Raw genomic sequence first — 18,115 nt, forward strand, 5'->3', positions numbered from 1 at the left:
TGTATTAGTGGCCAGACACGTGAAACATCTTGCGTGATCTGTGTCATGTGGAAATGTCATGTGTGTTTCTTTAAATACAAGTCAAGCCTCTCTTTTGAATTCAATAACACATATTTTTATTTCTATTTTAAACCTGTGGGTGGTCAGTTCTTTTGAGAAGTGGTCTATAACTGTGACTCATTGATTTTTTGTTGAACCCTGTTTGCTCTTTGTGACATCACTCTCTGTGATATTACCAACTGCCTTCTCTCAACTGACTCAACTGCTCAGAAATTTCTGGTGGGAGCAAAAGGGGTTGATTTCTGCCATTCCTGGAGCCGTTCCCATCACTGAATGAGAGAGAGGAGCTGGGAGAGGAGCTGCTTCCTTCTCGCCTCTGCTTTCCTCTGCCGGGGTTAGCAGAAAGGTTGATCTCCAGATGATGCAGTTAAGGGCTTCAAGGATACCAGCAGGCCTTTCTCTCCTGGGCGCCTTCAGCATCATAGCAGGTACAGGATAAAGATCATGATGGAGGGTAAGGGGCTTCTCTTCTGTGCTGTGAACCGTTTCATCAAGTGGCGAGGAGTTTCAAGGGTAGCCCTGGCTTTCCTCTGTTTCCTTTGGAGGAGACGTAGGGGGTTTCTGTAGAATTTCCTTTATCCGGCTGTTAGCTAGACCTTGGTCCACTGGGCCAAGTAGAGACTCTTCTTTTGAGCAGGGGGAGAGCAGTTGTCCCTCTTCAGCACTGCACAGCGCCCTTTCCAGGGCCTCCCTTGTGTCTTTTTTCCAATCATGTGGCCCTTTGGAACAGGGAACCATGGCGGGGGGGTTCCTCTTTTTGTGCCACACAGTTTGGGAAACGGCCCTGCTCCCTGGGCCAAGAGGGACCTTTGGACGAAGTCACAGTTCCTTTTGGGACACGGAAACCTCTTCAGGCCTTCTTGTGACACACAGCTTGGCTTCCCTCCCTGCTAACTGAGCAAAACATTTTTTAAAGTGGTGCCTCGCTTATATTTCGGGGTGGGGGGCAGGGAGCAACTGTCCCCTAATCAACTCAGCATAGCATCCTTCTGAGGCTACTGCTGGCGTCTCTCTGGAGCTGCTGCTTGGACCGTGAGCCCCTCTGGGACAGGGAACTCTCTTCTCATTCCTTTTGCAATGTTAACTCCTTTTAGTTAAAAATGGCATCTCAACCTTTGTACTAATTGTGGATCGTGAGTGTGACTGGAAAGAGTGATGAGATCGCATGGTCCCTCCTCCCTGCATGAGAGGGAGGGGTCTGGTCTTGTTCAGACACACCTCTGCACGTCATTCAGACCCGGGAACTGTGGGTTAAGTGCTTACACATCTGGATGTATCTGATTTTTCTTTATGTCAAAAGAAAAAGAGATACCAAAGCTGGACCGTGAAAGATTTGGGGGCACAAGAGGAGAGCTGGTCTTGTGGAGGCAAGCATGACTTGTCCCCTTAGCTAAGCAGGGTCCACCCTGGTTGCATCTGAATGGGAGACTTGATGTGTGAGCACTGCAAGATATTCCCCTCCGGGGATGGAGCCACTCTGGGAAGAGGAGAAGGTTTCAAGTTCCCTCCCTGGCTTCTCCAAGATAGGGCTGAGAGAGAGTCCTGCCTGCAACCTTGCAGAAGCCACTGCCAGTCTGTGAAGACATTACTGAGCTAGATAGACCAATGGTCTGACTCAGTATATGGCAGTTATCTATGTTCTATGTTCCTATGTCTTTTCTTCTGTCTACCTGGAGGAAGGTCAAGCTGCACAAAGAGAATGCAGGATCCTGCAAGGAAACAGCTGACTGTGATGAGGGCATAATCAAGAAAGGTCTGGATTCTTGAACAGTAGAGCCTGAACCAGCTGCACCCAATAAGGGCTGGAGAGACCAGCTACAGGGTGGAGACCTGCAGGCCCCCATTTAAGCCCTGCTGAGTCTAGATGGCCCTTGCTACAAGAGCATGTTTAGCTGTGTTTCCTAATGTTTGAGTCTCTGTCTGTCCAGCATCCAGGCTCTGCTGGCTTATCTCCTGGGGCCTTGGTCTTTCCCTGTTGTTCCTTTCTGCAGGAGTTCTCTGGTCCTTGTCCAAACTGTCTTCCTCTCCTCTTTTTAGGCCTGGTCTCCACTTGGCCTAGCAGCCTTCCCTGAGCTGGGCCTGTGCCAAAGTAAAAGTGCCCAGGAGAAGGAGTGGGAATCGGAAAAGAATGAAGGCGAAGCAAGCAATGGAGGATCCTGATAGCTGTGTCTCCTGATCCATACTACAGTCCTGTAAGGTAGGCGAGTCTTGTTGGTTCCATATCACAGATGGGATAACTGAGGCATTCGGGGTTTGCCTGAAGTCTTCTGAGGCCAGATCCAAAGCAGGGACTTCCAGATGAGTCATCCAGACTCCTGGTCAGCCGGTCCTAGTAGCTCTCCTAGTTACAGAGAGGGCTTTGGGAAGAAGCTGGGTCCGTCTTAGAGAAAGTAGGTGCTCTTTGTGTCTCTGAATTCTGTGGGGGGAAACATGGAAAACTCTGCTGTGTTTGGGTTGTGGGGCAAGCACTGCTGGGCTGTGATGCTGCGTTCCTGGTCTCTTCCAAGGAATCTCTCCAAAGATTGGGGAAAGGAGGCTTGCCTTCTCCCCATGGCTCTGCTCTATGCTGAGAGCATTTGGGGCTCTTTCCCCCAGCAAGTGCTCCAAGATGGCCCCTCAGGCCCAGGGGAGGTAGGCCCCAAAGTTAAACCAGCTGTCACTGGGGTAGGTGGTGTGGGGCTCATCTGAGCCAGGCCGTGCAATCCCAGTCTGGGACCCAAATGAGCAGGTGTGGGGAAGAGATGCCCCTGAGGCCCGTGGGGAGTTGCAGGGAGGGAAGGAGAATCGTGTGGAGTGTCTCTTGTTTCAATCTGCAAATCAGCCCTATAGGGTAGGCAAGTCTCCTCCGGCAGATGGGAAGCCTGAGGCCCTGGGGTTTTCCTGATAGATTTTTAGCCTCTCTTAATGTCTCTCTGCCATTTAAGTCAAATACATTTAAAAAATATTGCACAAAGTTGACTGAAATGCAGCAAACTGGAAGGAGGTGGCAGCTAGCAGGCGGTCCTGGGACTGGATTTGGGGAAAGTGCTGCAGAAGTCGAGTGTGTGGAGGGGGTTGCAGGAAGGCCTGGTCCCTGCAGCTGTGTGGAAGACAAGGGCCAGATCGCAATGCTCAGTAGCAGTGAATGGGCCCCGTGAGCAGGGGGGGCTGGTCAGTAAGGGCAGGGGGGCTGTGCCCCCTCACCCCCCCCGAATCCCAGGAGGACAGGGGCAGAGGGGAGCATCTCCAGTCAGTGTCCCAGGAGCAGAAAAGGAAGGACTTGCCTAACTGATGTACCAGGCTAGAAGGACTCAGTATCACTTACTGCCTGGCTTTGTGTTTTCATTTTTGAATTCCTGTGTGTCTCCTTGGTTCCCTGTGCCTGCCTCTCAATTTGTGTGCCAAGGTAGGCTTGAGGTGAATATGCCCTAAATATTCTGTTTTCTCAGTATATTCTCACGGGGGCTGGGGGTGGGAATAGGAAATTGTGAGTAATTCCTACTGAGCATTAAAATATTTGGAAAACATTCTCCAAATAATTCTCCCAGCAGCCTCATTGGCAAATGAGAGCTGAACTTTTAATCTGCTTAGAAATGCAGATACAGTTAATTACCCAGCAGTTATAGCCCTTTATTGCTGTGACACCTCCTCCTCTCCCATACTTAATTGACAGATTCACTGTAAAACTGACTCCTGATTCAGTAAGAATTTCCCTTTTTTGTTCCTTTGATTTTTAAAATTAATCTCAGCCTGTTCAGAATCATCATAGCAGGAATGTTAGCATTGAGGAACAGGAGCAGCCCATCAAGACACACGTTTATGTCCTCTTTTCTGCAAACTGACCTTGGAAAAGCAGAATTAAACACAAAATTGTGAAATGTAAAACCCCACATTTGGTGTGCTGATTGTGTTGTGTCTGTTTACCACAAGACAACTGGCGTATGACTCAGGGAGGCGTGAGTTTGAATCCCCCACTCAGCCATGAAAGCCACTGTGTGTGACTGTGGGCCCACATGCTTGTCTCTCAGCCCAAACTACATCTCTGATGGTTGTGAGGATAATAATCATCATGTAAAAATACGACGATGGATATTCATATATTGCTTTTCAACAGCAGTTCCCAAAGCGATTTACAAAGAGAAATAAAAATAAAGATGGATCCCTGTCCCCAAAGGGCTCACAATCGAAAAAGAAACCTAAGGCAGACACCAGCAACAGCCACTGGAGGGATGCTGTGCCTGGGTTGGATGGGGCCTGTTGCTTGCCCCCTGCAATGGTAAACCCAAAGAAAACCACAGGGCTCTGTGGGCGCCAGGAGTCAAAATTGACTTGACGGCACACTTTACCCTGCCATAGAAATATATGGCACTGTCTATATTGCACTGTCCTCTTTGCCTTCTCCATACTCCATAATCTTAATCTTGACCAATCCCAAACTGAAAGAAGTGTGCACACAAATTCTAAACTTCAGACAAAGATCTTCATAAAGAGAAGAATAGGCAGCAGACACTTACCCATTGTTCCAAGAAAAGAGGTCAATCTCTCTCTCTCTGTATTAAGATTAAGAGAGGCTAGAAAACATCCCGTTCCTTTTTACCAAGGCCCTCTTCATAATGTGGAGACTGGAGTAGCACAGGGCCAAGAGGCTGCACTAGCAGTCTGACAGCCCCCACTGGATGCTGCCTCTATCAGGAAAACCCCAGGGCCTCAGGCTTCCCATCTGCCAGAGGGACTTACCTACCCTATAGGGTTGATTTGCAGATTGAAACAAGAGACACTCCACACGATTCTCCTTCCCTCCCTGCAACTCCCATGGGCCTCCAGAGCATCTCTTCCCCACACCTGCTCATTTTGGTCCCAGACAGGGATTGCACGGCCTGGCTCAGATAAACCCTGTGCAGTAGTCCTGTTCAGGTGTTACATCAACCGTAGATGCTGAAACCAAGATGTACTGGTTTCAATACTAGTACTGGTTTCAGTGCTAGATGTACTGAAACCAAGTACAGCATCCTCTAGAGCAGAGATTCTCAACATTGGGTCCCCAGATGTTATTGGACTTCAACTCCCATAATCCCCAGCCAAAGGCCACTGGGCCTGGGGATTATGGGAGTTGAAGTCCAATAACATCTGGAGACCCAACGTTGAGAATCCCTGCTCTAGAATATGCTCTGTCCCTCACGTCCACACTCCATCCCCACACTATCCATGAGTACAACATTCAAATACTATAGTCACAGATTGTGTGGGCTAAAGAACACGTCAGTGTGAGGATGAGGTGTGCTACTGGAGAATGCTGTAGCTGGGTACAGCATCCATGCTTATATAAGACCTGTACAGGGCTAGTGAATACAGTACCTACGATGCAGAAACTGGCACTTACCCAGATCACAATGGAATGTGGAGAATCCATGCATCTTTGATTGTGTTGAAAATTAGGATATCCCCATGGAGATGGTGGGCTCTGCACTACTTCCTGCACATTGCTACATCCCTAAGGATGCTCTGGACACTGCTCTTAGACCCATCCAAAGATATGTTCTTGCCTAGAAATCCTGACAGTTGCATTGTAAAACAATAGCAACAGAGAGATGGGAGGGGGGATAAGAAGAATGCCTTAGCTCAATGCTTTATCTGCAGACATCCACAGTAGTTAGGGTACAATGTAAAGGGACTGAAGTGAAACTTCATTTACATGTCAGAAATGTGGTACTTCTCTAGGCCATGACTGGACACTAGGAACCAAGCAGGAATCTCCCACAGCTTATTTGGGGGTTCTCCTGTCAGCCTGCACAGCTTTTCTGAGGGAGAAGCGAGGCCGATTTTCTCCTCGGAAACAAGGGCTTTTCTGATTAGGGCTATCTCTAGCTGGGAGGTTTTTTTCATGCGAGTTTGCGTTAGCTTATGCAAGGAATGGCACGGGGAGACAAGACTAGGGCCCTATACCTAGCGGTCCTTGCACTGGTTTATCCCACTATGTTCTGTCCACACCAGGGCAAGGTGTAGGGAGCTTCTTGGGTTGGGGTTGCTCACCTGCTCCTCCCTTTGAGGTTTAATCTTTTAAAATGGAGGTATCTTGTAGGTAGGGATGTGCACGGAACCGCCAAACTGCGGTCTGGAACTGGGGTGGGGGTAGCTTTAAGAGCGGCGGGAGGGCTTACTTACTCCTCCCGCCTCTTTCCCGCTCTGGCGCCGTAAGTTTAGTAGTAATTGGGGCGGCAGGATACCTCCCTGCCGCCCCTTCCCCGCTGTTGCTGTAAAACTCCCAGGAGTCCTTTGCGTGCACACGCGCACATTGTGCGCGCGCTTCACGTCTCTGTGACGTGCACGCGCGCAAAGGACTCCTGGGAGTTTTACAGCAACAGCGGGGAAGGGGCGGCAGGGAGGTATCCTGCCACCCCAATTACTCGTAACATTACGGCGCCAGAGCGGGAAAGAGTCGGGAGGGGTAAGTAAGCCCTCCCGCCGCTCTTAAAGCTACCCCCCCACCTGAACCGGAACGCCAAGGTCCGGACCATTCCGGGCCCATCCCTACTTGTAGGGATGTGGATGAATCAAGATCTGTGCACAGATTCACAGCACCGTTTTGGCCCCTTTAAAAGGGAGGAGAGAGCAGGTGTCTGCCTATTCCTCCACCTCTCCATGCTGCTTCCTACTGCGATGGCGCTCCCCCCAGTCGCCCTGGCGCAGCGGTGCAGCAGCACAAGCAGCACACACATGGCCTCTGCACATCTTGGTTTGTGCACATCCCTAGTATGTTGCTGCCCCTGCTAACTGAGGAAAGAGGCACCACCTTTTCAAGAGGTGACTTGGTCATATTGAGCAGTGGGTGGAGCAATTCTTCCTATCCAATTCCAGCATAACACCCCTCCATAGTAGTAAACCACTATGGCCTGGTTTACACAGTCATTTGAAGCTAGGTTTAATGTGGGTTACCAGCATTGAAGTGATTGTGTGAACCAAGGTGTTAACCTGAGATTCCCACCTTGACATGGGTTCATGCAATCACACTAATGCTGGTAACCCACATTAAACCTAGATTCAGACTATTCTGTGAACAAGCCATATATTGTTGTTGTGTTAAGATTTTTTTTAAAAGATTTTGAGCCTTTTGGGGAAAGGCAACCATCTTTTTCCTTTTTTCTATGTAATAATAATAATAATAACAATAATAATAATTCAATTTCTATACTGCCCTTCCAAAAATGGCTCAGGGTGGTTTACAAAGAGAAATAACCAACAAATAAGATGGCTCCCTGTCCCCAAAGGGCTCACATTCTAAAAAGAAACATAAGACACACACCAGCAACAGTCACTGGAAGTACTGTGCGGGGGGTGAATAGGGCCTGTTACTCTCCCCCTGCTAAATAAAGAGAATCACCACGGTAAAAGGTGCCTCCTTGCCAAGTTAGCAAGGGTTCCTTTAAAACCCTTGTTGCTCTTGTTGAAAAGTGATATAGAAATATTTGACATTGTCGTTGTTGCTGTGGACTTCTGGTAGTTCAGCCAATTTTGTTGCTCGTCTAGTCATCATGGTGGATGATTAGTGCTCGATTGTCTCTTATTTAGCCAGTGTCTTCATTATTTCCCCACTTTTATTTCCATTTTAGCAAAACAGTGCAATAGTGACTAGAACTCCCAGCATCATTTTCTTTTCTTTTTTAAATGTAGGAACAGAAGAAGCTGCCATATACTGAGTCAGACCATAGATCCATCTCTCTCACTATGGTCTACACAGACTGGCAGTGGCTTCTCCAAGGTTGCAGGCAGGACTCTCTCTCAGCCCTATCTTGGAGAAGCCAGGGAGGGAACTTGAAACCTTCTGCTCTTCCCAGAGCAGCTTCATCCCCTGAGGGGAATATCTTGCAGTGCTCACACATCAAGTCTCCCATTCATATGCAACTAGGGTGGACCCTGCTTAGCTAAGGGGACAAGTCATGCTTGCTACCACATGACCAGCCCACCTCTCTGTAGCTGCAGGATGTGTGGATATGGATAGGGGCCAGGGTGCAGAGGGATGGGGATCCAGTCTTCTGCTCTTGTGCCAATTACCAGCTTAGATCTCAGTATTCATCACGGAAAGGAAAGCTTATGGGCATTTCCCCTTCAACAGCTAACAAATTCTGGTAGCAATTAGCATTAGGGCTATGGATTTGAGGGGAAGCATTATACCCCTCCTGCACACTACAAACGTCATCCAAATCAGCCCCTCCCTTTGTGGCTTGCTTTATTGGAGGGAGGAGAGGGCATTAGGAGTTCCATAGAGATCCTGAAATACAGTCCCTCTATGTTCAAATACACCCCACCCATTGAGTATTTATCCTGTCTTGAGATTCAAGGTATAAAGAGAGTCTTTGGTCCTAGCAAAAATACATAATTTCTCCCTACAATCAGGCTCTGAAACTACAGGCTGCTTAGCTTAACTTCTGTGCCAGGTAAATTGATGGAAAGCATACTTAAGGACAAAATTGTTAAACAAATAGAAGAATAGGCCTTGCTGAATGAGAACAGGTTCATATGTGGTCTGGTAACAGAAGGCAGGAATAAATGGGCAGTTTTCACAATGGAGGGAAGTGTGAAGTGGGGTCCCCCAGAGATCTGTACTGGGACCAGTGTTATTCAACTTGTTCATAAATGATTTAGAAATTGGGGTAAGCAGCTAAGTGGCCAAATTTTCAGATGACACTCAACGATTTCGTGTAGTGAAATGCAAAACAGATTGTGAAGAGCTCCAAAAGGATCTCTCCAAACTGGGTGAGTGGGCGACAAAATGTCAAATGTGGTTCAATGTAAGCAAATGTAAAGTGATGCATATTGGTATTTTAAAAACCCCAACTTGACATATACACTGATGGGGTCTGAGCTGTCAGTGGCTGACCAGGAGAGAGAGCTTGAGGTCATGGTGGACAGCTCATTGAAAGTGTCCTCAGTGTGCGACAGCTGTGAAAAAAGGCCAATTCTGTGCTAGGGACCATAAGGAAGGGGACGGAAAATAAAAATGTTAGTATTATAATGCCCTTATACAAATCTATGGTGTGGCCAGATTTGGAGTACTGCGCACAGTTCTGGTCACCGTATTTTAAGAAGGACATTGTCGAACTGGAAAAGGTGCAGAAGAGGGCAACCAAGACAATCAGGGGCCTAGAACTAGGGGCATATCTAGGGGAAATAGTGCCTAGGGCAAGCACTGAAATTGCACTCCTGTCCAAACAGGGATGATGGGACTTGTAGTCAACAATATCTGGAAATGCCTGTTAAAAGGAACACTGTACCATCTAGAGTAGAACACTGTACCATCTAGACATGGTTGTTGATCAAAACCTGAAAACATGAGCCATCTCTGTAAAAGACTTAGAACAGCAGTCAGGAGTTATGTGAGGATTCCAAGTTTCATTTTCGGTCTCATCTCATGCTTTAAAAAAACAAAAAACAAAACCGTGACTTTGTCCTAGAGGATCACCTGCCCAAATAGCCACTAGCAAAATAGGGGAAGAAGAAGGTGTTGGTGGTGGTGGTGGGGTGTCTATAAACCAGTGAATGATTCCTGCCAGCCTTTGTCTTGTGATGACTGTTGGCTCATGATGGGGTATATGTGCATTCACCACACTAGTGCTTACTTTGGCACCAGGAGGGAGGAGGATACATTAGTTTGCCACACAAGACAGAGGAATTTGCATTTGCAACAGGAGCAGACAGCCAAGTTCTGGCAGGGCCAAAACCAGCCCCTGCCAGACTAAGAAATCATTGTCATTTGCCCCTTCCTGTCACAAGCAGTGTGCTGTTCTTTTATTATTGACTCTAACTCTCAGATATCCCAGTCATGGATGGAAAATTCAGGGTCAATTTACAAGAGACACATTTTCTACATGGAAGTTTCTTCTGTGCAGGTGTTGTGCAGAAACCCATGTGTAGTGACCACCAGGGGCATAGCAAGGTTGGAATGGGCCCAGAGATGAGATTTTAAAATGGGCCCCCAGCCCCTCAAAGTCCAGGGCCTCCACACATCCCAGGCCCCCAAGGATTAAGTCTGATATTTCAAAATAAGTATGCTGCCTGGAAATACATTTCACTGAATACACACACGCACACTTCACAGTATATAGTGATAGACATTGAGTACTATATATTTGTGCTACTTTTAATGCCTAGAACACACCAGAAACACTAATTATTAAAATGGCCTCCTCGCTGCAGATTAGCAAAGGAGACTTTCAACCATGCAGGGTGAGCCTATGTTTGTTTTCTCAGAATTCTTGAACAAATTCAGTCAAGTTTGATTCCAGGAGGTTTTTCACATGAGGCTTTTAAAGCCCTTTAACACACACCTCCTCTGGAATGGAGGTGCTGCATTCACATGTTGGCCAGATTTATCCTGAAGTCCCTACAAGTTATTGGGGAGCAGTTCACACGCAATTCAGGTTTTTCCACTGCTCGTTAGAGTGCAGCCTGATTGATATCCAGAGTATGAGAAGATGCTCTTATACAAAAGTTCTCATGTCTGAGCAAGTTACAGTCTTCATATGCTCATTGTAAGAGAGCAACTAATCATTGGTTTGACTCATGCTGTAGGACACTAAGTAAACAATTGAAGAGTATTTACAGACAGTATAGATCGGGCTCAGAACACTCCCACCAATCTATTTTTCAGATAAAGAAAACATACAAAAGCCGTCTCAAATTTGCTAAACATCAAGCCTCACCAAATGACAATGGATATTCATATACTGCTTTTCAACAGAAGTTCCCCAAGCGATTTACACAGAGAAATAAAAATAAAGATGGATCCCTGTCCCAAAGGGCTCACAATCGAAAAAGAACCCTAAGACAGAAGCCAGCAACAGCCACTGGAGGGATGCTGTGCTGGGGTTGGATGGGACCTGTTGCTTGCCCCCTGCAGTGGTAAACCCAAAGAAAACCACAGGGCTCTGTGGGCGCCAGGAGTCAAAACTGACTTGACGGCACACTTTACCTTACAAATGCCATCGGTATATAAATATCAGAGCATCAGCACTTAAAAAGGTGTCTCTTTGCTCAGTTAGCTGGGGTAGCTGCTAATTGAGTCAAGTTAAGTAGCTAATTGCTAAACTTTATTTTCTTAAAACTACTTGCTTTCATAAAACTCCCCTGCCTTGTCTAGCACTCCTCTGTGTATATGGAGATTGTAGCAAATCCTAAGAGATCAAAGGTAAAGGTAGACTGTGCCGTCGAGTCGGTATCGACTCCTAGTGACCAGGAGTGGTTTACCATTACCATCTCCCATGCAGTACGAGATGATGCCTTTCAGCACCTTCCTGCTGCTGCCCCATATAGGTGTTCCCCATAGTCTGGGAAACATACCACCAGGGATTTGAACCAGCAACCTCTGGCAGTCATGTCATTTCCCTGCTGTGCCATTGAGTAGCTCCTAAGAGATTAGCAAAGCATAAAAAATCTTTCTCTATTTCACAGTGTTGAAGAACCTCTTGAATTTGTCTTCCCAGAAGATGGAGAGGTAAGTCTGACTCCTACCACCTCCAGAGGCCAGACTGTCAGAGAGCTACATAGGAAAAGACAGCAGTCCACAGATATCAAAGGTGTTGAAAAAGGAGCGTACTTCCTCTCTGTTGCTACTGAGCGCAGCACTGAACGCTGCCAATACGAGAATGCAGGTTTAGGCTAGGCAGTAGGAATGCTTTCCCAAATGGGAGAAGGGTTGCCAAGGTCACCTCATGGAGTCCTGGGCTCCTCTTTGCTGATGGTTTTCAGACAGAAGCCAGATAACGATGATCTCCAAGGAGCCTTCCCACTCTAAAATGCAAAGATTCTGCTGTGATCGTCACATTGAGTCTGCAAGGGATCTGCAAGTCCCGCCCCCCCGACACCCAGACTGATTCTATTTGCCCCCCAAGTTGACTGCAGTTATGAGGAAGCAGATTTAAGCTAAGCCTTGAGAATAATTTCCCACGGGAGAGATGTCTGCAGAGGCACACACAACCATCCCAAGTACAGATATAGATAGTATAGAGGTACACTCGCACGTATACTTGTGAACACTTTTTTAATGTCAATAATTGGTAAAGAGGGACCAGTGATGCATGGATTTATTTTTCTGATTGAATCCCTTCCCTTGATGGGAGTTGCAGCCCAACAACATCTGGGACCAAGTTTGAGAATCTCTTGTCTGTTGGCTTCCCAGAGGCATCCAGTGAGCCCCTATGGGGAAACAGCATGCTGGATTAGATAGGCCTTGGGTCTGATCCAGCAGGGCTGTTAGGTTCTTAACAGTCAGGTATGATGGGAGTTGTAGTCCAACTTCTATTTCCAGTCATTCTCTTCAGCCTGACCTACTTTACAGGACTATTGTGAGGATAGAAGAATTGCATATTTGGAGGTCCCGGCAGTAAGGGCAGATATAAATTCCAGAAGCCAAGGGTTCTTAAAATTGGGTCCCCAGATGTTTTGGGACTAGAATTCCCATCATCCTCAGCTACAAAACCTTGCAGGAATATTGCATGTCTTGTTGATCAAAAGGGAATCATGCATGTTTGGAATGGAAGGGTCCTTGTAAGAGCCCTGAAAAGTCAGAAGTTAGATTACACAGAAGTTATATTAGAAGTTACAAATATTTTAAAGTTGATGCTTATGCTTTATTTTAAAAACATTTATATATTTCATATTGAAAAGACTCTTGGTTAAAACAACGCAGGGTTGTGTACAGCCCATCGGATCCCTCTACTACCTCTTGGTTTCTCCCAAGACGTGCTCAAGAGAGATTTCCATAGAGATCTGCTTGCACAGACATGACACTTTCATCTTGCTTCTGAATCCTTGCAATAGCTGCCACTTGAAGCACTAGAGGGGTGGGGAGGGATAGCTATTCACAGCAATTAGCCAAGAAGCTAGGGATGACCCACCTGTAGCTCAGCAGCTGCTGTTGGACTAGAACTCGCATCATCCCCAGCTGCTGTGTTGAGACTACAGATGATCACACCCATCAAAACAGGTGGCTGGGGATGGTAGAAGTTGTAGTATGGTGGGAGTTGTAATCCAACACAGTGATAACAAATATAGTCCCCTGATGCAAATCCATGGTGAAAAGCATCGTGAAAGAAAGCATCAGGGTTTGGGCAACAGCTTGTATAAGGGGGCTGGATAAAGAAATCAACATGAAAATAGGAAGGTTGAAACTAAGGGCGAATAAGGGAAGGCCATTAAAGTAACACATTGATCTGAATTTAAGATGCTATTACCCCAAATGATTTGATGTTAAAACTCAGGGTCACGACGTAAATTCAGAATCCTGCTGTTTTAGGTAAGTAAATGTTTAACATATATTAAACTGCCACCCATTCCTGGAGGGCCGGCTGCCCGTTGGTTCTTTCCTCCTGCCTCCCAAATGACTTGATGTTAAAATTCAGGTTCATGAAATAAATTCAGAATCCTGCTGTTTTAGGTAAGTAAATGTTTTAACATACATTAAACTGCCACCCATTCCTGGAGGGCCATTCGCCCGTTTGTTCCCCCCCCCTCTTGCCGGACCCCACGAGGCTTGGCGTTCCCCCCCCCTCTTGCCGGACCCCACGAGGCTTGGCGTTCCCCCCCCCCCCTCTTGCCGGACCCCACGAGGCTTGGCGTTCCCCCCCCCCCCTCTTGCCGGACCCCACGAGGCTTGGCGTTCCCCCCCCCCCCTCTTGCCGGACCCCACGAGGCTTGGCGTTCCCCCCCCCCTCTTGCCGGACCCCACGAGGCTTGGCGTTCCCCCCCCCTCTTGCCGGACCCCACGAGGCTTGGCGTTCCCCCCCCCTCTTGCCGGACCCCACGAGGCTTGGCGTTCCCCCCCCCTCTTGCCGGACCCCACGAGGCTTGGCGTTCCCCCCCCCCTCTTGCCGGACCCCACGAGGCTTGGCGTTCCCCCCCCCCTCTTGCCGGACCCCACGAGGCTTGGCGTTCCCCCCCCCCTCTTGCCGGACCCCACGAGGCTTGGCGTTCCCCCCCCCCTCTTGCCGGACCCCACGAGGCTTGGCGTTCCCCCCCCCCTCTTGCCGGACCCCACGAGGCTTGGCGTTCCCCCCCCCCTCTTGCCGGACCCCACGAGGCTTGGCGTTCCCCCCCCCCTCTTGCCGGACCCCACGAGGCTTGGCGTTCCCCCCCCCCTCTTGCCGGACCCCACGAGGCTTGGCGTTCCCCCCCCCCCTCTTGCCGGACCCCACGAGGCTTGGCGTTCCCCCCCCCCCTCTTGCCGGACCCCACGAGGCTTGGCGTTCCCCCCCCCCTCTTGCCGGACCCCACGAGGCTTGGCGTTCCCCCCCCCCTCTTGCCGGACCCCACGAGGCTTGGCGTTCCCCCCCCCCTCTTGCCGGACCCCACGAGGCTTGGCGTTCCCCCCCCCCTCTTGCCGGACCCCACGAGGCTTGGCGTTCCCCCCCCCCTCTTGCCGGACCCCACGAGGCTTGGCGTTCCCCCCCCCCCTCTTGCCGGACCCCACGAGGCTTGGCGTTCCCCCCCCCCTCTTGCCGGACCCCACGAGGCTTGGCGTTCCCCCCCCCCTCTTGCCGGACCCCACGAGGCTTGGCGTTCCCCCCCCCCTCTTGCCGGACCCCACGAGGCTTGGCGTTCCCCCCCCCCTCTTGCCGGACCCCACGAGGCTTGGCGTTCCCCCCCCCCTCTTGCCGGACCCCACGAGGCTTGGCGTTCCCCCCCCCCTCTTGCCGGACCCCACGAGGCTTGGCGTTCCCCCCCCCCTCTTGCCGGACCCCACGAGGCTTGGCGTTCCCCCCCCCCTCTTGCCGGACCCCACGAGGCTTGGCGTTCCCCCCCCCCTCTTGCCGGACCCCACGAGGCTTGGCGTTCCCCCCCCCCCTCTTGCCGGACCCCACGAGGCTTGGCGTTCCCCCCCCCCTCTTGCCGGACCCCACGAGGCTTGGCGTTCCCCCCCCCCTCTTGCCGGACCCCACGAGGCTTGGCGTTCCCCCCCCCCCTCTTGCCGGACCCCACGAGGCTTGGCGTTCCCCCCCCCCCTCTTGCCGGACCCCACGAGGCTTGGCGTTCCCCCCCCCCCCTCTTGCCGGACCCCACGAGGCTTGGCGTTCCCCCCCCCCCCTCTTGCCGGACCCCACGAGGCTTGGCGTTCCCCCCCCCCCTCTTGCCGGACCCCACGAGGCTTGGCGTTCCCCCCCCCCCCTCTTGCCGGACCCCACGAGGCTTGGCGTTCCCCCCCCCCCTCTTGCCGGACCCCACGAGGCTTGGCGTTCCCCCCCCCCCTCTTGCCGGACCCCACGAGGCTTGGCGTTCCCCCCCCCCCTCTTGCCGGACCCCACGAGGCTTGGCGTTCCCCCCCCCCCTCTTGCCGGACCCCACGAGGCTTGGCGTTCCCCCCCCCCCTCTTGCCGGACCCCACGAGGCTTGGCGTTCCCCCCCCCCCTCTTGCCGGACCCCACGAGGCTTGGCGTTCCCCCCCCCCCTCTTGCCGGACCCCACGAGGCTTGGCGTTCCCCCCCCCCCTCTTGCCGGACCCCACGAGGCTTGGCGTTCCCCCCCCCCTCTTGCCGGACCCCACGAGGCTTGGCGTTCCCCCCCCCCTCTTGCCGGACCCCACGAGGCTTGGCGTTCCCCCCCCCCTCTTGCCGGACCCCACGAGGCTTGGCGTTCCCCCCCCCCCTCTTGCCGGACCCCACGAGGCTTGGCGTTCCCCCCCCCCCTCTTGCCGGACCCCACGAGGCTTGGCGTTCCCCCCCCCCCTCTTGCCGGACCCCACGAGGCTTGGCGTTCCCCCCCCCCTCTTGCCGGACCCCACGAGGCTTGGCGTTCCCCCCCCCCTCTTGCCGGACCCCACGAGGCTTGGCGTTCCCCCCCCCCTCTTGCCGGACCCCACGAGGCTTTTCCAGTTGTTTTCTCAGGAGTGGGACAGGACTTCGCTAACTCATGAACCAAGGTTGTACCAAGTATTATTTCCTTTCTCATTTTGTCTTATTTTATTTCAATTCTTGTGTCTGTCCTTGGTTCCCTTTTCTTGTTTCCCCTGGAACTGTATTCGGGGCCCTTCAACTTTATTTGGGCAATGTCCCCCAGAAGTTTTGTATGTGAAATTTTTGTACTTTTAAATTGCCTCTCTCTTAAATGGTATCTTTAAATTTTTGTGCAGCCTATTGGATCCCTCTGCTGCCCTTTGATTTCTCTTGGACCAGCTTGACAGATGTTTCCGTAGTAGTCTCTTTCCACATGTTTCATGTTTCTGCTGCTTGTTTGCTGTAGCTGCCACTTGAGCCCTCATGCTAAATATGCTAAATAAAATAAATGTGTGGTTTTGTGGGGCAGCGGGTGGGGCTATCTATTCACAGCATTTAGGCTCTGGCCGGGTGGAGTTGTGGTGTCAAGAGGGGGCAGGGCAGCAAACTGATTCTCTGCAGAGCAGACATCCAAAAGCAAGAGAAATGGCACAGAGGAAGCCGAGAGGCTAGAGATTGCCCGACGCTCCCCAGCTCTTGTTGGATTACAACTCCCATCATCCCCAGCTTCTCTTGTTCAGGACTACAGCTCCCATCACCCCCTGCCATAAAGCTTGGCTGGGGATGATAGAAGCTGTCCTCCAATCACCCCCAGCCACCTTGTATTGTGGCATGAGTTGATGGGAGTTCAACAATAGCTAGAGAACCTCAGGCTGGCCACACCTGCAATAACAAATACAGTCCCCTGATGTAAATCCAGATCTTCTTATGAAGAGAACCATCACGTTTTGAGCAATGGCTTGTTGGGGGGGGGGGCGGATAAACAAATCAACATGAAAACCAGGCAGTTGAAACAGAGGGTCATGAAGAAAACACCACTTAAGTAGCTCACACTTGTTTCCTTTTTCTTCTCTCTCCGCTATACCAGCAAAGAAGAGCTTCCCTTTCAACATCTAACAAAGGATCCCATCCTGCTTCTGACGCACTGTTATCAACGCGAGTGCTGAGGGTTGCATCGGCCGGGTAAATATGCATTGACACAATGACAAATCTCTCCGGTGGCTGAGTGGAATGGTGGGCCCTAGAGAAGGCAGGAAGAGGCTGAGGAGAGCAACCCCACAACAGATGCCCATTCCCTTTTTGACTAGGTTTGCAAAAGCCTCATGTACACTCAAGGTCATGAGGCTTTTGCAAAGAGGGGGCATAGTTTCCCGGGAAACGACTTCACCCCAGGAGTGGAATCCACACCTTAGTTTACAGAGCTCCCTTCAAACTAGTTACTGAAGTTGCAGCCCAGGTTTGCACCCGTTCCCTCTGTCCCATCTCTTGATTCCGAGTGTGGGTCCCCACCCCACCCCTTCCCCTGGCTCTGCATCCAGTGCGGGGTGCAAATGTCATGTCCAGTCCTGGCAGGGTGCAAGAAACAAGGCTGGACCCCACAGTGAACCATTCTGTAAGGCCAAGCAGGGGGGCAGAGGGTGCGCTAGTGAAAGCGATCCCCGCCCTCTCTTGGCCTTCTGCAGGGACACCTTGGCATCCACTCACCCCCCTCAGGTGACAGTGTGGGACTAGCCGGTCGCCATTTGGGGCCGAGTAGGAATTTTCCCCATCCACCCGGATTGGCCTGGAGGTGGCTGGTTTTTTGCCTACTCTGCACTGTTGCACTGGAAGGGATTTCTGATCTGGCGGATGTTAGGAGTGGTGCCGCTAAATAGTGTAGCCCCTTGGTCACCATGGCAGGTCCGAGGAGGGGATGTAGTGCCCCACCCCATTGGTGGCAGGTGCGATTTCCCCCAGCTACACTCTAGTTCTCTGCTAAAATGAGTCAATAAAGTGATGGCCCTAGTTTCAACCCATTTCCTGTGTGCTGTCGTTTATTTCTGGGTGTGGGTGCAAAGGGACTTCATGGCAGAACGCTTGCAAGACAGTCTCAAGTAGCATTGAGTGTGAGCTATAGATCCACAAAGGCAAGCTTTACAAAGAGGCAGAATCCGAAATTCAGGAGAAGCATGAGTTGCTCCTTCTGCTCTAGACAGGTCTTCTGCTCCTCCAACTCCACAAATGGGAGTCTGGTTCATACTCACACAATCAAGTGGCAAAGCTCTGCATAGACTGTATCACTTCAGGCTGCAAGTGGAAGGTAGGGTTTTTAAATG

At 50.7% G+C, this 18,115-nt stretch overlaps 1 long non-coding RNA gene across 4 annotated transcripts; it reads left to right on the forward strand.

Moving 5' to 3' along the window:
- Positions 1-236: 236 nt before the first annotated feature.
- On the forward strand, positions 237-17,815 carry LOC128346917 (uncharacterized). Of its 4 annotated transcripts, none has more exons than XR_008317294.1 (3): positions 237-514; positions 2,098-2,257; positions 11,485-13,612. It is a non-coding gene; the product is annotated as an uncharacterized LOC128346917 (long non-coding RNA). The 4 variants fall into 4 exon arrangements; XR_008317291.1 differs by having other exon boundaries at positions 239-488; XR_008317293.1 differs by lacking the exon at positions 237-514 and adding an exon at positions 1,537-1,813.
- The last annotated feature ends 300 nt before the right edge of the window (positions 17,816-18,115 follow it).

This window comes from Hemicordylus capensis, chromosome 2, assembly GCF_027244095.1.
Source record: "Hemicordylus capensis ecotype Gifberg chromosome 2, rHemCap1.1.pri, whole genome shotgun sequence".
Taxonomy (NCBI): Eukaryota; Metazoa; Chordata; class Lepidosauria; order Squamata; family Cordylidae; genus Hemicordylus; species Hemicordylus capensis.